The sequence below is a fragment of the Lycium ferocissimum genome, chromosome 1 (genome assembly GCF_029784015.1).
Source record: "Lycium ferocissimum isolate CSIRO_LF1 chromosome 1, AGI_CSIRO_Lferr_CH_V1, whole genome shotgun sequence".
Classification (NCBI taxonomy): domain Eukaryota; kingdom Viridiplantae; phylum Streptophyta; class Magnoliopsida; order Solanales; family Solanaceae; genus Lycium; species Lycium ferocissimum.
The window spans coordinates 25,694,656-25,710,960 of NC_081342.1; positions in this window are offsets into that span (position 1 = coordinate 25,694,656).

Genomic DNA, 16,305 nt, shown 5'->3' on the forward strand with positions numbered 1-16,305 from the left:
GTAACGACAGGAATATATTTGCACCATTTTGTAACGACAGGAGTATATATACACCACTTTTATAACGAGGGGTATATCTGCTTTAAATCGCAGAGTTGAGAAATATATTTGCACCTTTGCCCTATTGTTTATACATGATAAAAGATAGAATAACTAACTAACCCTGCGTAAAGTAATAAATAAATTCTCTCATAACTAGTCTCTGCGTTACTAACAATTTCATAACTCTAACCGACTACCAAACGATCCCAAAAGTTCTTTACATGTGCAACTTCTATCCCCTTGCACTGTGAAAATTGGCTGGCACCTTCACAGGAATACGTGGCGCTTGATTCAAAATTTTGAAAAAGTTGCAATTCAGTTTTAATCTTTTTGAATTTTTATGTTTGAATGAAAAATATTTTTTACGAAAAAGTTAAACCTCCTCTGTAAATTTTTGAAATAAACACCACGGGCTTTGTTAAGTTGTTCACTTTAGTACTGAATATACTTTCTCCTAAGTCCCGTGAACCATGTAATGTACGTCGAAGAAAAAAAACTATTAATCTGTTTGGTCAAACTTTTAAAATTAACTTATTTTGAAAAGTATTTTTTTCAAAAGTGTTTGTAAAAAAAAGTACTTTGGCAGTTTGTGTTTGACAAAATAAATTTAAAAAACACTTTTGAGCAGCAATTTATGTTTGGCCAAACTTTTAAAAGGTACTTCTAAGTATATTTTTCTCAAAAGTGCTTTTCAAAAAAGTATTTTTGGGCTTAAGCTATTATTTTTTAGCTTGTGAAAAACTGCTTCTGCTACTCTCCAAAAATAGTTATTTTCTCCCAAAAACTTGGTCAAATAACTCACTTTTTTAAAATAAACACTTTTGAAAAAAAAAAATAAGCTTGATCAAACAGGATTTCAAGAGAATTTTTTTTTTTTCTTCTTAAAAATGCCTCTTTACCACGTATATACTTGCTTTCAACAAACCTTCTGTGGGCGATATTACCAGGAGCTGTTACCCTTTTAAAAAAGGATCCTTTTCCCTTAATCTCACATCATTTTCATTGCTATGTATTAATAGTGGTTATTCACCTTTTTAATTCATTGATTACTCAAACTTAATTTCAGTCCTTTGGAGAGAAAAAAATAACAATAAAAATTTCAGTCTTTTGGTTCGGAGTGAAAGGGAATCACGAACTCAGCCAACACATACTGTGACCAAGAGTTGTTAATGTGTGGGCGCAGAGACTGGATTAAGTGATGTCGAATCTTTTGATTGCTTAATTAATTGAGGGGCTTAAAAATGTTATTTCGAGAATTAAGTGGTAATTATCAGAAAACTTATATTTTACAATAGGGTGAAAATTATTTACGCCCCCCAACTATGCTTTAGAAATAAAATTCCCTCTCAACTTTGAACAATAGACGTTCTCCCTCCATTATCCTAATTGACTTTTTTAATTGCCTATTTTACCCTTACAATATCAGATTTTGTCTTCTTTTTTTTCACTTTTTTAAAATCATGATATTTCTCGTTTTTTAAAATTTATGTAACAAATTTCTCATAAAAAATAAATATTATCTTCTAGACGAAGAAAAAAGTGAGAAATATTAATTCAGAAGATAAGTTAATAATGTTCTATAATAAAATAAATTAGCAGAATAAACAAAAAATTAACTTTATTATAAGTAATCAAAACTTTAATATTTATTTTATACAAGTGAAAAATAACAGATCATAATAACTTTATAAATATATTTCTATGCAGGTAATGCAAAAATAATTAAAAAATAGAGGCAAATTTTTAAAAATGATTTATTTATACTGTAAATAAATTTTATAATAATTTAAGAAAAATATTTCATTAATGACAACCAAAACTTTTTTATTTACATAAACAATAAAGAATAAGAGAGAAGTGGAACTTAAATATACACACTTGCATGTACATACTTACTACATATAATATTGAAATAACAATCATCAAAATTAGCATTAGATTTTCTTACAAATTCATAAAAATATTATTCTACTTATAATGTTAATGAACTTAAATAAGAATCTATAAATACCTAGATTAAAAAAATAATATTATATATAATATAAAAATGTAGTATGGAGGATTTAAAAAAGCAAGGGTGAAATAGTCATTGCATAGAATAAAGAGGGGAGAATATCTATTGTTCAAAGTTGAGGGGAGAGTTTGATTTTTAAAGTAAAGTTGGGAGTGAAAATGATTTTCACCTTTTTACAATAAGATAACATCATTCTCATTAAATCTTTTTCTTTATATAGTCCAGGTACGAGATGAAATTTAAAAAGTTACCATCCAAAAGGCAGAAGGGTAAAAATAAATTAAGCCAGGTACATGCATGCAGAAAAGGCAGGACATGTGATATAAAAGCTTAGAAATGATAATAGCGTGACTTCTTTTTGAAGTTATTACATAATGAGATGTACACTTTGTCTTCAAATTTCTCGTGCTTCAGTTTTCCTCTGTCCAACTAAACGTATGCTGTTTTGCAATAATTATTTCTTTATTTAATTAAGTCTCAGGTGAATATTGGAGGAAGAATTAATTATCACTCTATGTTGCCTCCTCATTTAAATGCAAACGAAAGTTATGATATGTTATAAACTGTTTTTCTTAAAGGCGGGAGAGAACTTATTACTTTTGCTTCTTAAGTTAATGAAAATTGAAATAGATATATCGAATGTTTGTAATTTCAAAAGTTCAAAAGTAAGTTTTACTAAACTTTTGTGAGCCTGCACTGAATGTACAATGTGACCTAATGGATGCACCCTTAAATATCAAAATTACATTTTAGTAGAGGTAGAAAATATTGGGTAACTTTTTGGTGGATAGTATTATTTTGAAGGTAAAAAATACCCGGTGTAATAATCGAAATCATATATAAGTTGACCTGCTAGAAAAATATTTTTCAGAAATGGGGAAGAAATAATCCGACTTTGATAGAGTAGTCTTTTCCTTAAGAAATTTAAGCCTCCCACTTCATTCTTTGCAGGGATGGTGGCAGAATTCCTCCAGGGTTTTACAAAGCCTCCAAAATTCGAATACTCAAAGAATTAATTCGAATTTCCACAAGAATGTAATGTTGTGATTTGTAGTGAAAGCAGTAGAGAGAAGAACGTAAAAGTCTGTAAAATTGTCCATCTGTTTTGAAGTAGTACCAGGTATTTATAATACGTTAGGAATCTGTTCGCAACAGACACATCTGTTCAAAGAGACTTTTTGTAACAGACACATCTTTTAGAGTGACTTTTACTCTGAAAAAAGTGACTTTCTTTTCTGTGAAAAGAGTGACTCTATTTTCTCGGGAAAAAAAAAGTAACTTTCTTCCCTCTAGAGCTAACCCATCAACCCTAACTAACATAACAATCCCCCACTTAGTTAGTGATTGATGATGTTTATGAGATCTATGCATATATAGTAGGTCTCTTTCGAGTTGAACACTCTACTTGTATAAACGATTCAAATCCTTGTCAAAATTGATAGTTAGATTAATTTCTATTGAACTACAATTCCTTAATGACAAAGACGGAAAAGCATTATACACATAAACGTACCAACTTTCACAACCTGTTCACTGCGAGTTTTAGGACCCGATTATGACCTTGTGCTACCTCCTGAATTCATAAGCACTTTACCAAGTTTGTCTCCCAACTTTGGATGATGCGGCACCACTTCAAGTGTTTATATAGGTGAAGTTTTAAACCATGTCCTTATCTTGGACTTACCAAATCCTTACCCTGGACTTTACTTAGTTCTTAATCCAAACTCTGGTTTCTTCATTAAGATCGTACTTTTGTACTCAACCTCTTTTTTCTAAGTACTAAACTCCAGTACTTGCTAACAGTCACATAATAACTACTTGTTACCTTTTGAACCTTTAGTATTGTTGTAGAGCAATAGTAGAGGTAAGATTCCCCTTACCCATGACAATTTAATTTGCCTTATACCCACAACACTCATAGTGCTATAATCATACCTCTCGAGAGCATTTTAGACGTCAATGGGTCGGCATAGTCGTTTAAATATCATAAACAACTAGTGATAATTCCACCATTCAGTTGTCTTATACATGATTCAAGCAAAATGTCTAGATTTCCATTCTTGCCAAATGCCTTAGACATAATTGCTTCATAGTGCAAAGAGAACAATTGGCTTCCGTTGTGGCCACAACTTTATAATAATTTTTCCAATCCTTTTGTCTCTCTTTCTGCACCTATAAATTCAAATTTCATAAATAAAAAAATAGCCTACGTTTGTTTCTTAGAAGCTCACGAAACTGCTTCTCCAACCAAAATAGGATCTAGTCAGACGCTAACTTATTATCATTTACACTAGTTATCCTACTAGCATAACAATATCCATCAATATTGAAGACATATATTTAAAATAAGGCAAAGATTTGTCCTTTTAAGATAACCAAGTATCCTTATGATACCTCTCCAATGTTCGCTTCTAGGATTATGAGCATATTTTGATATTTACAAATATCAAAGGCAAAACTTAGTGCAATTAAACTTGGGATCCCAGTAAATTACCACTGCACTAGCATAGTTTTATTGACTAATAAATCTTTCCCGTTTCTCAATCAATTTATAAAAACATCTAAAGAAGTATAAAATTCCTAATACCCAAATGATTAAACACCATGGAAAGAACCTTTTCAATGTAGTAATATTCACATAAAATGAAACCTCCACTACATTTTAAATTTTGATGCCTAAGAGATAGTATCAACTTCTCTCAAATCTTTTATCTTAACTTGAGAGTTCAAAACTTCTTAGTTTCATTCATGCCTTGCATATTAGTTCTTATAGCATGTCACCAATATAAATTATATTATCACTCTGTTATCCTTTGTTAATCTGAAATTCATTTGTCCACTCCGTAATGTTTAAAATCATTTGATAAAATTACCTTATCAATTTTTTGTACTTTTTGGAGCTTGTTTAATCCATACAACGACCTTCTAGTAACTTTCTTCTCATTTCAAGAAGTACAACCTGACGTCATTGCTTCACGTCTTTTGATCTTCATCCAGATTCAAGACAATAATATTTTATTTAATAATTTACTTGTACTTCAACTAAACATAATTTGCTTGAGAAGAAATAAAATTAGAATTTAAATTCTTATTCTTAGTAAGTCTTTCGCTCCTCCTAAGTTCAATAGGAAGCTCGATCTCTTTTCTTTATCCAAAGAACAAACAAGTTTCATACCACATATTGTCCAGAATTAATAAACTCTTATGCACAATTACCGTAGTATCATTTTGACTTACTACATTCTCAATTGTCGTTGTAGTATTATCTTGGGTTACTTTCCGATTAGAAATTTCTATATTCATAAATAAATTATTATCCTTCATTGGAAAATATTTCACTTCCTCGATCACTTTGTAGGACTTTTTAATTTCTTTTCCAATGGCTTTTCTACTAATCCTTAGTAACCCTTAAATATCAATTGTTTGACCTTTTGTTCAAACGAACATATGCATATCTTCTTTCATCCAAACTAACATACAAAATATTTCATGATCTCAAGAATAAATATTTCAAGTATTAATGTAAGCAATAATTCATGCCTTACTAGATTGAAAAATAATCTTCCACATATTTCATGCATGCTATCAAATTGTATAGACCAACAAATTAATTTCATTAAGTAAAAAGAATAACGAAATTAACATTTAAAAACATGTTATTCCAAATAATCATAGCATGCAAATACTTTGAGATCCTCATATACTCCCTCCGTTCACTTTTACTTGTTCACTTTGGACTTTTCATGCTGTTTAAGAAATAATAAATGGAGTACATAATTTACCCATGTACCCATATTAATTGATGCATATTTTTATTGGATTTAAAAAATGATTTGAAGTGAGTAATTAATACTATCGGTAAAACAGAAAAAAATAAATCACTACTAAAAAACAGGACGAACTCCGTCGTTTTTTTTTTCTTTTCTGAAAATAAAATAATGAAATGTAGCAACTTGGAATCGAACCCGGGTATGTCCCGTGGCATCAAATGGCTCTACCATTAGACCACTCATATTCTTTGATCAAATACTTACATTGATTTAATTTATATTGTTTTTCGCTCAAAAACCGACGAACTCCATCAGTTTTTAAATTAAAAAAAAAAAAACCAACGGAGTCCGTCGGTTTATTTTAGAAAATAATATAAAAAATAATTATATTTTTCATGCATTTTTGCAAGAAAAATAACCGATGCAATCCGTCGGTTTTCTTTTTAAAAAAAAAAGATTTTAAAAAATTGTCGAAAAACCGACGGAACCCGTCAGTTTGTTTCCGTCGATTTTTGCTAGTTTTTTAGTAGTGAATTGTCTTCTCTTGATATGCTAAAAGTGACAAGTAAAAGTGAAAATTTATTTTTAGAATACTGAATAAGTAAAAGTGAACTGAGGGAGTAATTATTAACTTACCCTAACATTTATTTATACCAAATTTCATAAATCACGTAGGATAGGAAAACTAAAAGAGTAGAATAAAGAAAATAGAATCCGATATTTATTGTCATCGAGATATTCCAATCTTCTAGCAGTATAATGGCATCATTTTCAGTTTCTTTGCCAAAGTGACGAATACCAAAAGTCATTATCCAAACCGATTTAATGTGCTCAGGACTTCACAATACCAATTTAATCTTTGATAATGCCATCTTCAGTAACCAAAGGAAACTGGAGACAAGTTGTATGTTTTACAACTCATCCTTTGTTGTTGACTTTTCACTAAAATCAAATTAGTTTGATGCCATCCCCCAACATATGCTGTTATTAACAACAGTGCTTGCATCAATGTAGAACTCAGTACCACGTTGATTGCTTGCCCAAGAACATCGTCAATCCGCCAATCATTTTTTCAGTGCTTCTTTGAATAGTTAAATTCCTTAAGATTGTTAGAAAAATAGGTTTCAGAAGTGGGGAAGAAATAATTCGGCTTTGATAGAGTAGTTTCTGTCGTTAAGGAATTTAAGCCGTCCATTTTGTTGTTGCGGGTGTTGGGTTTTTGAGTTTTCCCTCATATGTGGAATTGAATTAAGGCCAAACCCATCGGGAATAATTTGAGGCTTTCAGCATCTTTCACTTAGTACACCTCAACTTGGGGTGTTTATTGAGCACTTACACTACCTAAAATTTGTTTCAATTGTATTATTTTTTCGTTACAATCAGCCAAATATGTAAAGTGAGTGTGATACACTCGCCGATGACGTGGCAAGGTGACGAATTAAATAAAGACACGTGGCATATGTATTCAAAATAATTATTAAAAATAAAATATGACTAGAAGAAATATTTTTACACTATTTAGTTAATTAAAAAACAAAAAATAAAGAAAAGAAAAATCCTAATTTTCCAAGCACCACCTCGATCCACCTCCCATTTTCTTCAACCTCCATTCCCCTCTGCCATAACCACTACTTCCACATCTTTCAATTGACTACAATTTATGAAATCTAAAAATCTTTCCTTCAATTATGATTTTCCATCTTTAAATGAGCTTTAATGGAGTCATATCAATTTCTTCAATCCAAACTAACAAAATAATGATTTTGATGGCTCCTTCAATTGATTTTGAATTATGGAAAGGTGAAATTATGTTTTCTCTTTAACTGGGTTTCATTTCTTGAATATAGTGGTGGCCATGGAAACGGAGATAATATTATGTTTTCTCTTTAATTGGGTTTCATTTCTTGAATATAGTGGTGGCCATGGAAACGGAGATAATATTTTCTTGAAAGAGTGATTTTGACAGCTCCATCCTCTTTATATAGATCATTGCATCTACATGTGCCACCAACAATTTGGAGCTAGAGATTGTGGAGTTTGTCTCAATTTTTTGAATTCTTAACCCAATTGGGTCTCAATTAGAAGGATGGAGATTTAGTGATTCTTGTGGGAGATTTAGAGGAAGAAGAAATTAAGTTGAAATTGCAAGAATCTTGAGAATCCTTGTGGTTTTTATGGCCCATTTAGTGGCTTTGAGAGATATGGTGGATATGGTGAAGAAAGTGGTAGGAGGGAGGAAGAAGATGAAGGAGAAAAAAAAAAACGAAAACACAAAATTATTCTCTTTCACGCTCCAAAAAAATGTGAAGGACACGCACATTGCCACATCTGCAAAAGGTGTCTAATAACACATTTTAAGTTAAGTTCAGGTGTCTAAATGGAACAGGGCGTACTTGAGGTGTCTAAGTGAAAGATCTTGAGTACCTCAAGTGGCTCCCGATGGGTTTGGCCTTGAATTAATAAAACTCAATCCAATTTGGATCAGGCCACTTTTTCCACTATATATAGGATCAACTTAGGTCTTTTTTTTTTTTTTTATAACACAAGAGTGAATTCATAGCAGCCATATAGAGAGAAAAATTGAGAGAGAAGAGGTGATTTTCGGACCAATGAAAATCAACCACAGCAGTCCACTTAAAATTGCGTTTCCCGATTCGTTAACCGTTGGATTGTGTTGAAATTTGAACTGGGGGTTCTCAACATCTGGTTCTTGGATTTCAACAGTGGAGATCGAATTTTATTGTCTGTAACTCCAGTTTTCGAGTACGAAAAATAGCTCATTTTTTAGGGTGATTTCTCTCCTTTCTTCACTAGTTTTGGTGCTATCTTTTATGTATTTGTTGTTCTGTGTTTGGTTTTGATGTTGTAGCCATTTGGAGAATATTGTTGTAACTCTTGTTGATTTTAGTGTAGCTTTTGTGGGCCGGAGGTCCCGTGAATGTTTCCTCTCCACCTTGAAGGGGTTTTACCACGTAAATTTGGTGTCTCTCATATTGATTTACTTTTGCTTGCTTTGCTATTTTGTTGTTGGTATAGTTGTTGTCCGGATTTTCATTTGTGTTAGTGTTTATTGTCTTCTCTTAGTTCAAATAGTGTTGGAAGTTTTGACTTGGGTATTTCTTCGGCTGTTACCTCGTCGTGCAATTTAGTTGTTGCTTGTTTCTTCCCAACAGCAGGGATGGTGGCAGAATTCCTCCAGGATTTTACAAATTCACCGGAATTCGAATACCAACAATTAATTCAAATTTTCCACAAGAACAGAATGTTGTGATTTGTTATGAAAGCAATAGAGAGAAGAACAGAAAGTCTGTAAAATTGTCCATCTGTTTTGAAGCAGTACCAGGTATTTATAATACTTTAGGAATCTGTTCGCAACAGGCACATCTGTTCAAAGAGACTTTTCGTAATAGACACATCTTTTAGAGTGACTTTTCTTTTCTGAAAAGAGTGACTTTTACTCCGAAAAAAGTGATTTTCTTTTATGTGAAAAGAGTGACTTTATTTTCGGGAAAAAAGAAACTTTCTTCCCTCTAGAGCTAACCCATCAACACTAACTAATAGTATAACATGACCCGAGCACCATCATTATATAAATATTTTTGTATGCTTGTATACAATGTGATAGAAGGCTAGGTTGCTTATCCTTCCACCATAGTAGTTGTAGTCTTGCTCATTCGTTTATTGCTATTTGATTTCTGCTTATATTTGTTGGGCCTTTGTACTTTGATTATCTTATTTATCTATGTTAATTAATGCTCCTTTCTTTTCGGATTGTTCTACCATGACTTTCTCGCTTTTGTTATTCCTCGTTTTCATATTGTTTTTGATATGCTTGTCCCTATCTGACTTTTTGTCTTGTTTTCCTCCTCGAGTCGTATGGTTTTTCGGAAAACCGCCCTACCTTTCAAAGTGGGGGTTAGATGCACACTTCTCCTTTTCTTCCTGCATTCCGCGTGGTGATTCTACTGGGCTTCTTCTTCTTGTTGTTGTTGTTGTTGTATACAATGTGAAAAATATTTTAGAATTGGCAAAAAAAGTAAGTATATAAGGTTTCTTTAAAAAGCATTTTGTTTTAATTTTCTCCCCTTAAAATACATTATAGTGTGAAGTGCTTGCGGCGTGGTGGGTGGGGGGGGGGCGGGGCGGGGGGGTGGTAAGTGGGGTTCCTTATGGTTGGAGGTTTTCAGTGGAATTAAAGGAAGCTTCAAAAGCGATAAATTAAGAAGATTGTCCTGCAAAATCTGAGGCGTACCTACCGGATGTTACACATTTACTACTCTCATCTCATTTCCTTCTTTTATTTATTACACTCACCTGTTCCTTCTGTCTTCTCCAACTACCTTACCTTCTTTCACTTTCAGCTTCACACCAACCACCCCACCCCCCTCTTGATATGTAACTCCTCTTGTCCCTCAACTTAAGTGTCCCCAAACAAGTCTTTTTATATATGTCCCCAGCCAACACTCCATTCACATAAATAAAAGAATTACACTAAGTGTTTCATTATAAAATCATTTGAAGTTTTTATAATTAAGTAATATATTACCCAAAGTAAAATAATAAATTGTGTGCAAAAGACACATGTTATGTTTTTATTATTATTACAATTGTGATATATACATGGTATTTATGTTATTCAATCATAATGTTGTATATGCTGACAAAATGTTTTAAAATCATTCTAAGCTCCAATTGTTCACTGAGGAAATTCTTATGATGTGCCAGAGCCGTGATTAAATTGATTGTGCAACAATTGGTGTTGACATCAAACATATAGTGTCGAATTTAGGCGGCTCAAAATTAACGGTAATAATAAGCTTATAAGCGCATGAAGACCCAATCCTTCCAAAGCTTGTATGGGTCAAAATATACTAGATTAAAATGCCTTGAATTGTGAGTCATAACCTGACCATCCAAAGTTAAGTTAGTGTTTGGCCATAGATTTTGTGAAACTTGAAAAAGAAGTTTTTGAAAACTTAAAGTTTCGAACTTTGATTTTTTTTTTCCCTTCAAAATCTTTTCAAAGACTGATCAAACTCCATGAACAAATAATATTTTAATTTTTTTGGTTTTGAAAAAAAGCTTCCAAAATCTATGATCACACGGGAGCCAAGTCATTTCTGAAGGAAAATATTCTATTGATAAACTTTTTGAGTCTCTGAATGCTCTCTACAATCTCCACACCATAAAATAAATTGCAGCAACCCTATTTATAATAGTATAAAACCTACTTTAACTCAAAATAGGAAAACTTATTCTGTCACGCCCTGAACCATGGCTCAGGCGTAACACTCGGCACTTGCTCGTTTGTACGTGTCCGAGCGAACCTCATGGCTTGCTTGTCAACATGGGCATCAAAACAATATATCTATATGATGCTTTTTAAATAAATCATGAAAATATAATTTGCGGAATAAAGTCTTGAAATTTTCTCATAGCATGAAAATTCATGAAACATAATAGTCTGCAAACATGAAAGCATAACTAACTCGTGAACTAATATCCGTTCATGAAACCTCTAAAACATGTCCGACTATCGACTACCAGACATGGCCCCGGACTACCATAATCCGCATACTAAATATAGACTCCATGTCGAACCCCGAGAGGAGTGGGGCTCACCAATAAGCTAATAACCGAAGAGATCCTATCGTTACAGTGTATGCTCGAAAATCGGTACCGACCGTGAAGTGCGAGTGCCCCGGCAAAAGGGACGTTAGTATACGGTGAATAGTACTAGTATGTAAAACTCGCCGAAATGAAGAACATGGCACAACATAGGTATAGAACATGAACTGAAACTGAATGTAACTTGAACATGAGCATGAAACGTGAGTAAAGCCTGAAAACAATAATTCAATGAAAATACATGTATATAAAACTTCTTGTAACGTGGGGAATGCTATAGTGTAACCGACAACATGATCGGTACTTGCGCCTACCAGGAGAACACTCACACCTTGCCGGGGGATATGAGATTTAAGTAATAATAGCATGTAAGGATCCAACCGCATAATGAAGGTGTTGCCTACTTGCGACAACCCTTATCCTACGGTGGCAACGTAGTTTCGTGCTATCCGAGCCTTCTCGGTTAACTAAGCAATCCCAAAACATGAACATGATATAGTTGGCTAAGAAGCCCATGATTTTCGTGAAATAACTTATAAATAACTTGTAATCATGATTTCACGAAATAACTTGTAACATGGTTTCATAAGATAACTTGTTGTAGTCTTGCAAACATGTTCTTGATTCATGAGTAATAACAATAGTTCATAATTATATAAGTAGTTGTCTTGAAAACATGCGTACGTGCTTGCTACATAAAATCATAAACTTTCATATGAACATAATGAGAATGCATGAGGAAGAATTCATGATTCATGGATTAAGCTAGGTTCCTAATAACCATAATGGAATATTAGGAATACAATGACGAATATAGATACAAAAATTCATACGCATAGATACGTAACTATGGGCTACCAATATGTTGGGTTTAATGCCACAGGGTTTGATCTTCATGGATATCAAGAAACGGAGCATGGGGAAGAACGTAGAGGTTCCCACATGTGGATGGAAGTTCTACATACCTTAATCGCTCCAAAACTTGAATCAAAGATTTTAACTTTGAAGAAGATTTCCAAAATCTTGAATTCTTGAACCTTGAGGTGGGTTTTCTTGAAAACCCTAGGTTAGGAATGATGACTTATTGTTTAGATTACAAGGATATATATTAGAATTGACTTGGAATGATTAGAGTATGCTTACCTTGGTGTTCTTGATGATGGGAGAGAATATAAGGTCGTTCTAGGGCTTGGGGGTGTGAAGAATGAAGTGAAAAAGCCTTAAAACGAAGTTTTATAATTACTTTCGAACCCATTTTACGCTCCATTTCACGTCCGTATAATTTGTACGGACCGTATATCACCCCCGTAAAACCATTCCAGTGATTTGGACATTCGGACCAATTATACGGCTGAAATATACGGCCCGTATAATTTGTACGGACCGTATGTTCCACCGTATAATTTTTACGGTTCGTATGTTTCCACCGTAGACTGACAAAACACTTTTTAGTAAAACGGGCATAACGTTTTGTACAGATGTCCGTTTGACCTCCATAATATACCGTTGGAAAGGTATTTCAAAGATCTACAACTTTCAAGGAGGAAGTTTTCCCAAATTCCAAATTAATAAAGGGGTTATGATCGTTGAAAGTAAGACCTTCTACAAATTCACTTGCAAACATGCCCCGTAGAGTGGCTTTCAACTTTGCTTTGCCCAAAGGCTCTTCTCATGTCTTTATTGGGTTTCAAACACCATTTATACACTACTCAAATTGGGTTCATTATACCCCCGTCTTATGAGACAAATCTTAGCCCGAATGCACGAGGTGTTACATATTCCTATACTAATTTGACTATAAATCCTAATTGGACATGGAATAAAATATCAAATCCTAACCAATTTTTGTTTCCTACAATTTTGAATTATTATTTCCAACATTCTCCCGTAATTCAAAATTGTATATCTGATTCTTGATGCACTTGTCACCATCTTCCAATTGTTGAAGCACTTGTTTCCAGCCCATCAATTGTTGAAGTACTTTCTCTTCAACCGTCACTCACTATCTTCCAATTTGTTGAAGCACTTTCTTTTCAACCTTCACAATCGTTGGATCACTTTCTCTCCAATATTCCAATTTGTTGATGCACTTTCTCACCAACCTTCAATTGTTGAAGCACTTTCTCTTCAACCTTCGCAATCGTTGGAGCACTTTCTCTCCAAAATTCCAATTTGTTGATGCACTTTCTCACCAACTTTCAATTGTTGAAGCACTTTCTCTTCAACCTTCACAATCGTTGGAGCACTCTCTCTCCAACATTCCAATTTATTGATGCACTTTCTCACCAACCTCCAATTGTTGAAGCACTTTCTCTTCAACCTTCACTCGTTGGAACACTTTCTCACCAACCCTTTTTTTTTTAACTCACTTCTCCAATTTTTAGAGAATCATTCCTTCCTCTTGCGCAAATTTGTTTGTATCTTTTGAAACCAGCAATTTTTTTTTCAATCATTCTCAGCGTGATTGTTTTTCACATGCATATGATTGGCCCGGCGTGTGCCAACAAAATCATTAGCCTGACGGGCGGCATATATGGGTTATAGCCGCCCGCCGGCGGCGAAAGCTCTTTAATTCTTTACCAGGATCGTAAAAGCTCTGATACCAATTTGAAGGAAAATATTTTATTGATAAACTTTTTGAATCTCTGAATGCTCTCTACAATTTACACCCTAAAATAAATTGCAGCAGCCCTATTTATAATAGTATAAAACCTACTTTAACTCAAAATAGAAAAATCTATTCCTATACTAATTTGATTATAAATCCTAATTGGACATGGATTATAATATCAAATCCTAATCAATTTTTGTTTTCTACAATTTTGAATTATTATTTCCAACAATTTCTGAGCATGTTACATATTTTTGGATCAAATTTAATACATTTATTAATTCTTTTGACTTTACAAATTTTCATAGCGTACTTTTTCTACTTTACGTATATCTAGGTGCATCAGAAAGTTTGTCACGTCGAAGCATGGTCCAATATCACAAACACTAATGACCTCTGATGGTCTCTTCTTGTTGGAGGCCGCAACTTAAATGACTCAAAAAATGGCTGTAGGAATCAAAATGACGCAATAAAAAAAAGGTAACACAATAACCTTTGCGCACTAAATTAGTGCGCAATATGACTGAACTGCAAATCTACAGTTAAATCCTGTTGCACATTAAATTCGTGCGCAATGTACAATTTCACGTTTTTTCATAGTTTGACCAAAGATTAGTGATAAAACACTTAAACCTTTTAGCTAACAAGTTTTCAAACAAATAAAACTTACTTCGGGCCACTTTACAACCCCTAAAACGACAATCCAAATGTTTACGTATACTTGATGTATTGAGCCTACATTATTGTTTGCAGAAAAAGATATCAGGTTCTATATAAAATATTAATATTCCAACATTTTGAAACATGACTAATCTTTGGTCAAAGTATTGAAAACACGGGAATTTAAGAACTTTAAAATTGTACAAAAAATATATAACCCCTATTGCTCACTAATTTAGGGCGCAAAGGGTACTTTGGTTATTTTTTTTTTCTGACGTTATTTTGATACCCGAATTCACTTTTTGGGTCATTTAAGTTGCGGACTCCTTCTTGTTGTCGTAGCAATTCCTATGCTCCTTCGAATATATTATCCTCCTTTTACCCATTGATTAAAAGTCAATTAACATTGAACAAAATGGGTATGCTGGTATGCTTCAATAGTACTCCAATACATAAATAAAAGAAAACACAAGTGCATTTATTGCTGCTTCTTATTTTTCCTTAGCAGTGGGTGGTGGGGTGCTATTAAATTTCCCACTTTATTTATTAGTACTACTTCAGTTTAGTGATTTTTTTTTTTTTTGCGCGGATTGGCCTTCGTTTGGGGTGGTATTTAATTTTTTACCTTCAAATTGGTGATCTTTAAGTTTTGCCGTTTGCATAATACTCCGAAGTTGTGAGTTCAAACTCCAGCTCAATAAAAAATAATAATTCGCAAGGCAAAATTATGCCCATGCAAATTCTGTCTTACGACAGAAATTTGTAAATTCTGACTTTAAAGCCCAAATTCTATTTGAAGGGCAAAAGTTAAAGACTACCATTTTGACGGATAAAATTAAAGACAACCCCCAGCGAAGGGCAATCCTGCAAATTGCCCAATTCTTTTTCAGGTGGGTCGGCTTGTTAATTTTGTCCCCTTTTTCAGGATTCAATTAATGTTTTCTAAGCAAGCGTTTAGCCCTAAAAATAAAATATTTTTCACTTTATTTGAAATTTTTGAAGCTGGAGTTAAAAATAGAGTTGTGTTTTGATTATAATTTTTGCAAAATAATATTTGATTGTTTGGATGTACTGAAAGTGAAAAAAGGTAAAAAAAAAAAAAAAAAAAAATTTTTTTTAGATATTTCCAAGTTGTATTTGAAATTTGAATGGTCAAACGCTGAGTTTCAAATAAAGAAAAAAAAATTCGAAAAAAGTGAATACTCCCTCCGTCTCAAATTATTTGTCGTGGGTACTAAAAATAGTTGTCTCAAAATAATTTGTTGTTTTAGGAGTTTAAGGAATAATTGATTATTTTTTTCCCATTTTACCCATAATAGAATTTTGTCATAATGGAGATGACACATAAATAGAGTAAACATAATGGAGAGAGATTAAAACTTGAATATGAATAAGGGTTTAGTTAAACACCTCTCTTAATTAATATTTTTTAAGGGCCGTGTAACACAAAAAAACGATAAATAAATTGAGACGGAGGGAGTAACTTTTACTTGAAATTTTTGAAGTTGAAGTTGTATTTGGTTATAATTTTTACAACAAAATATTTGTTTGTGTAAGTATACTGAAAGTGAAAAAAGTTA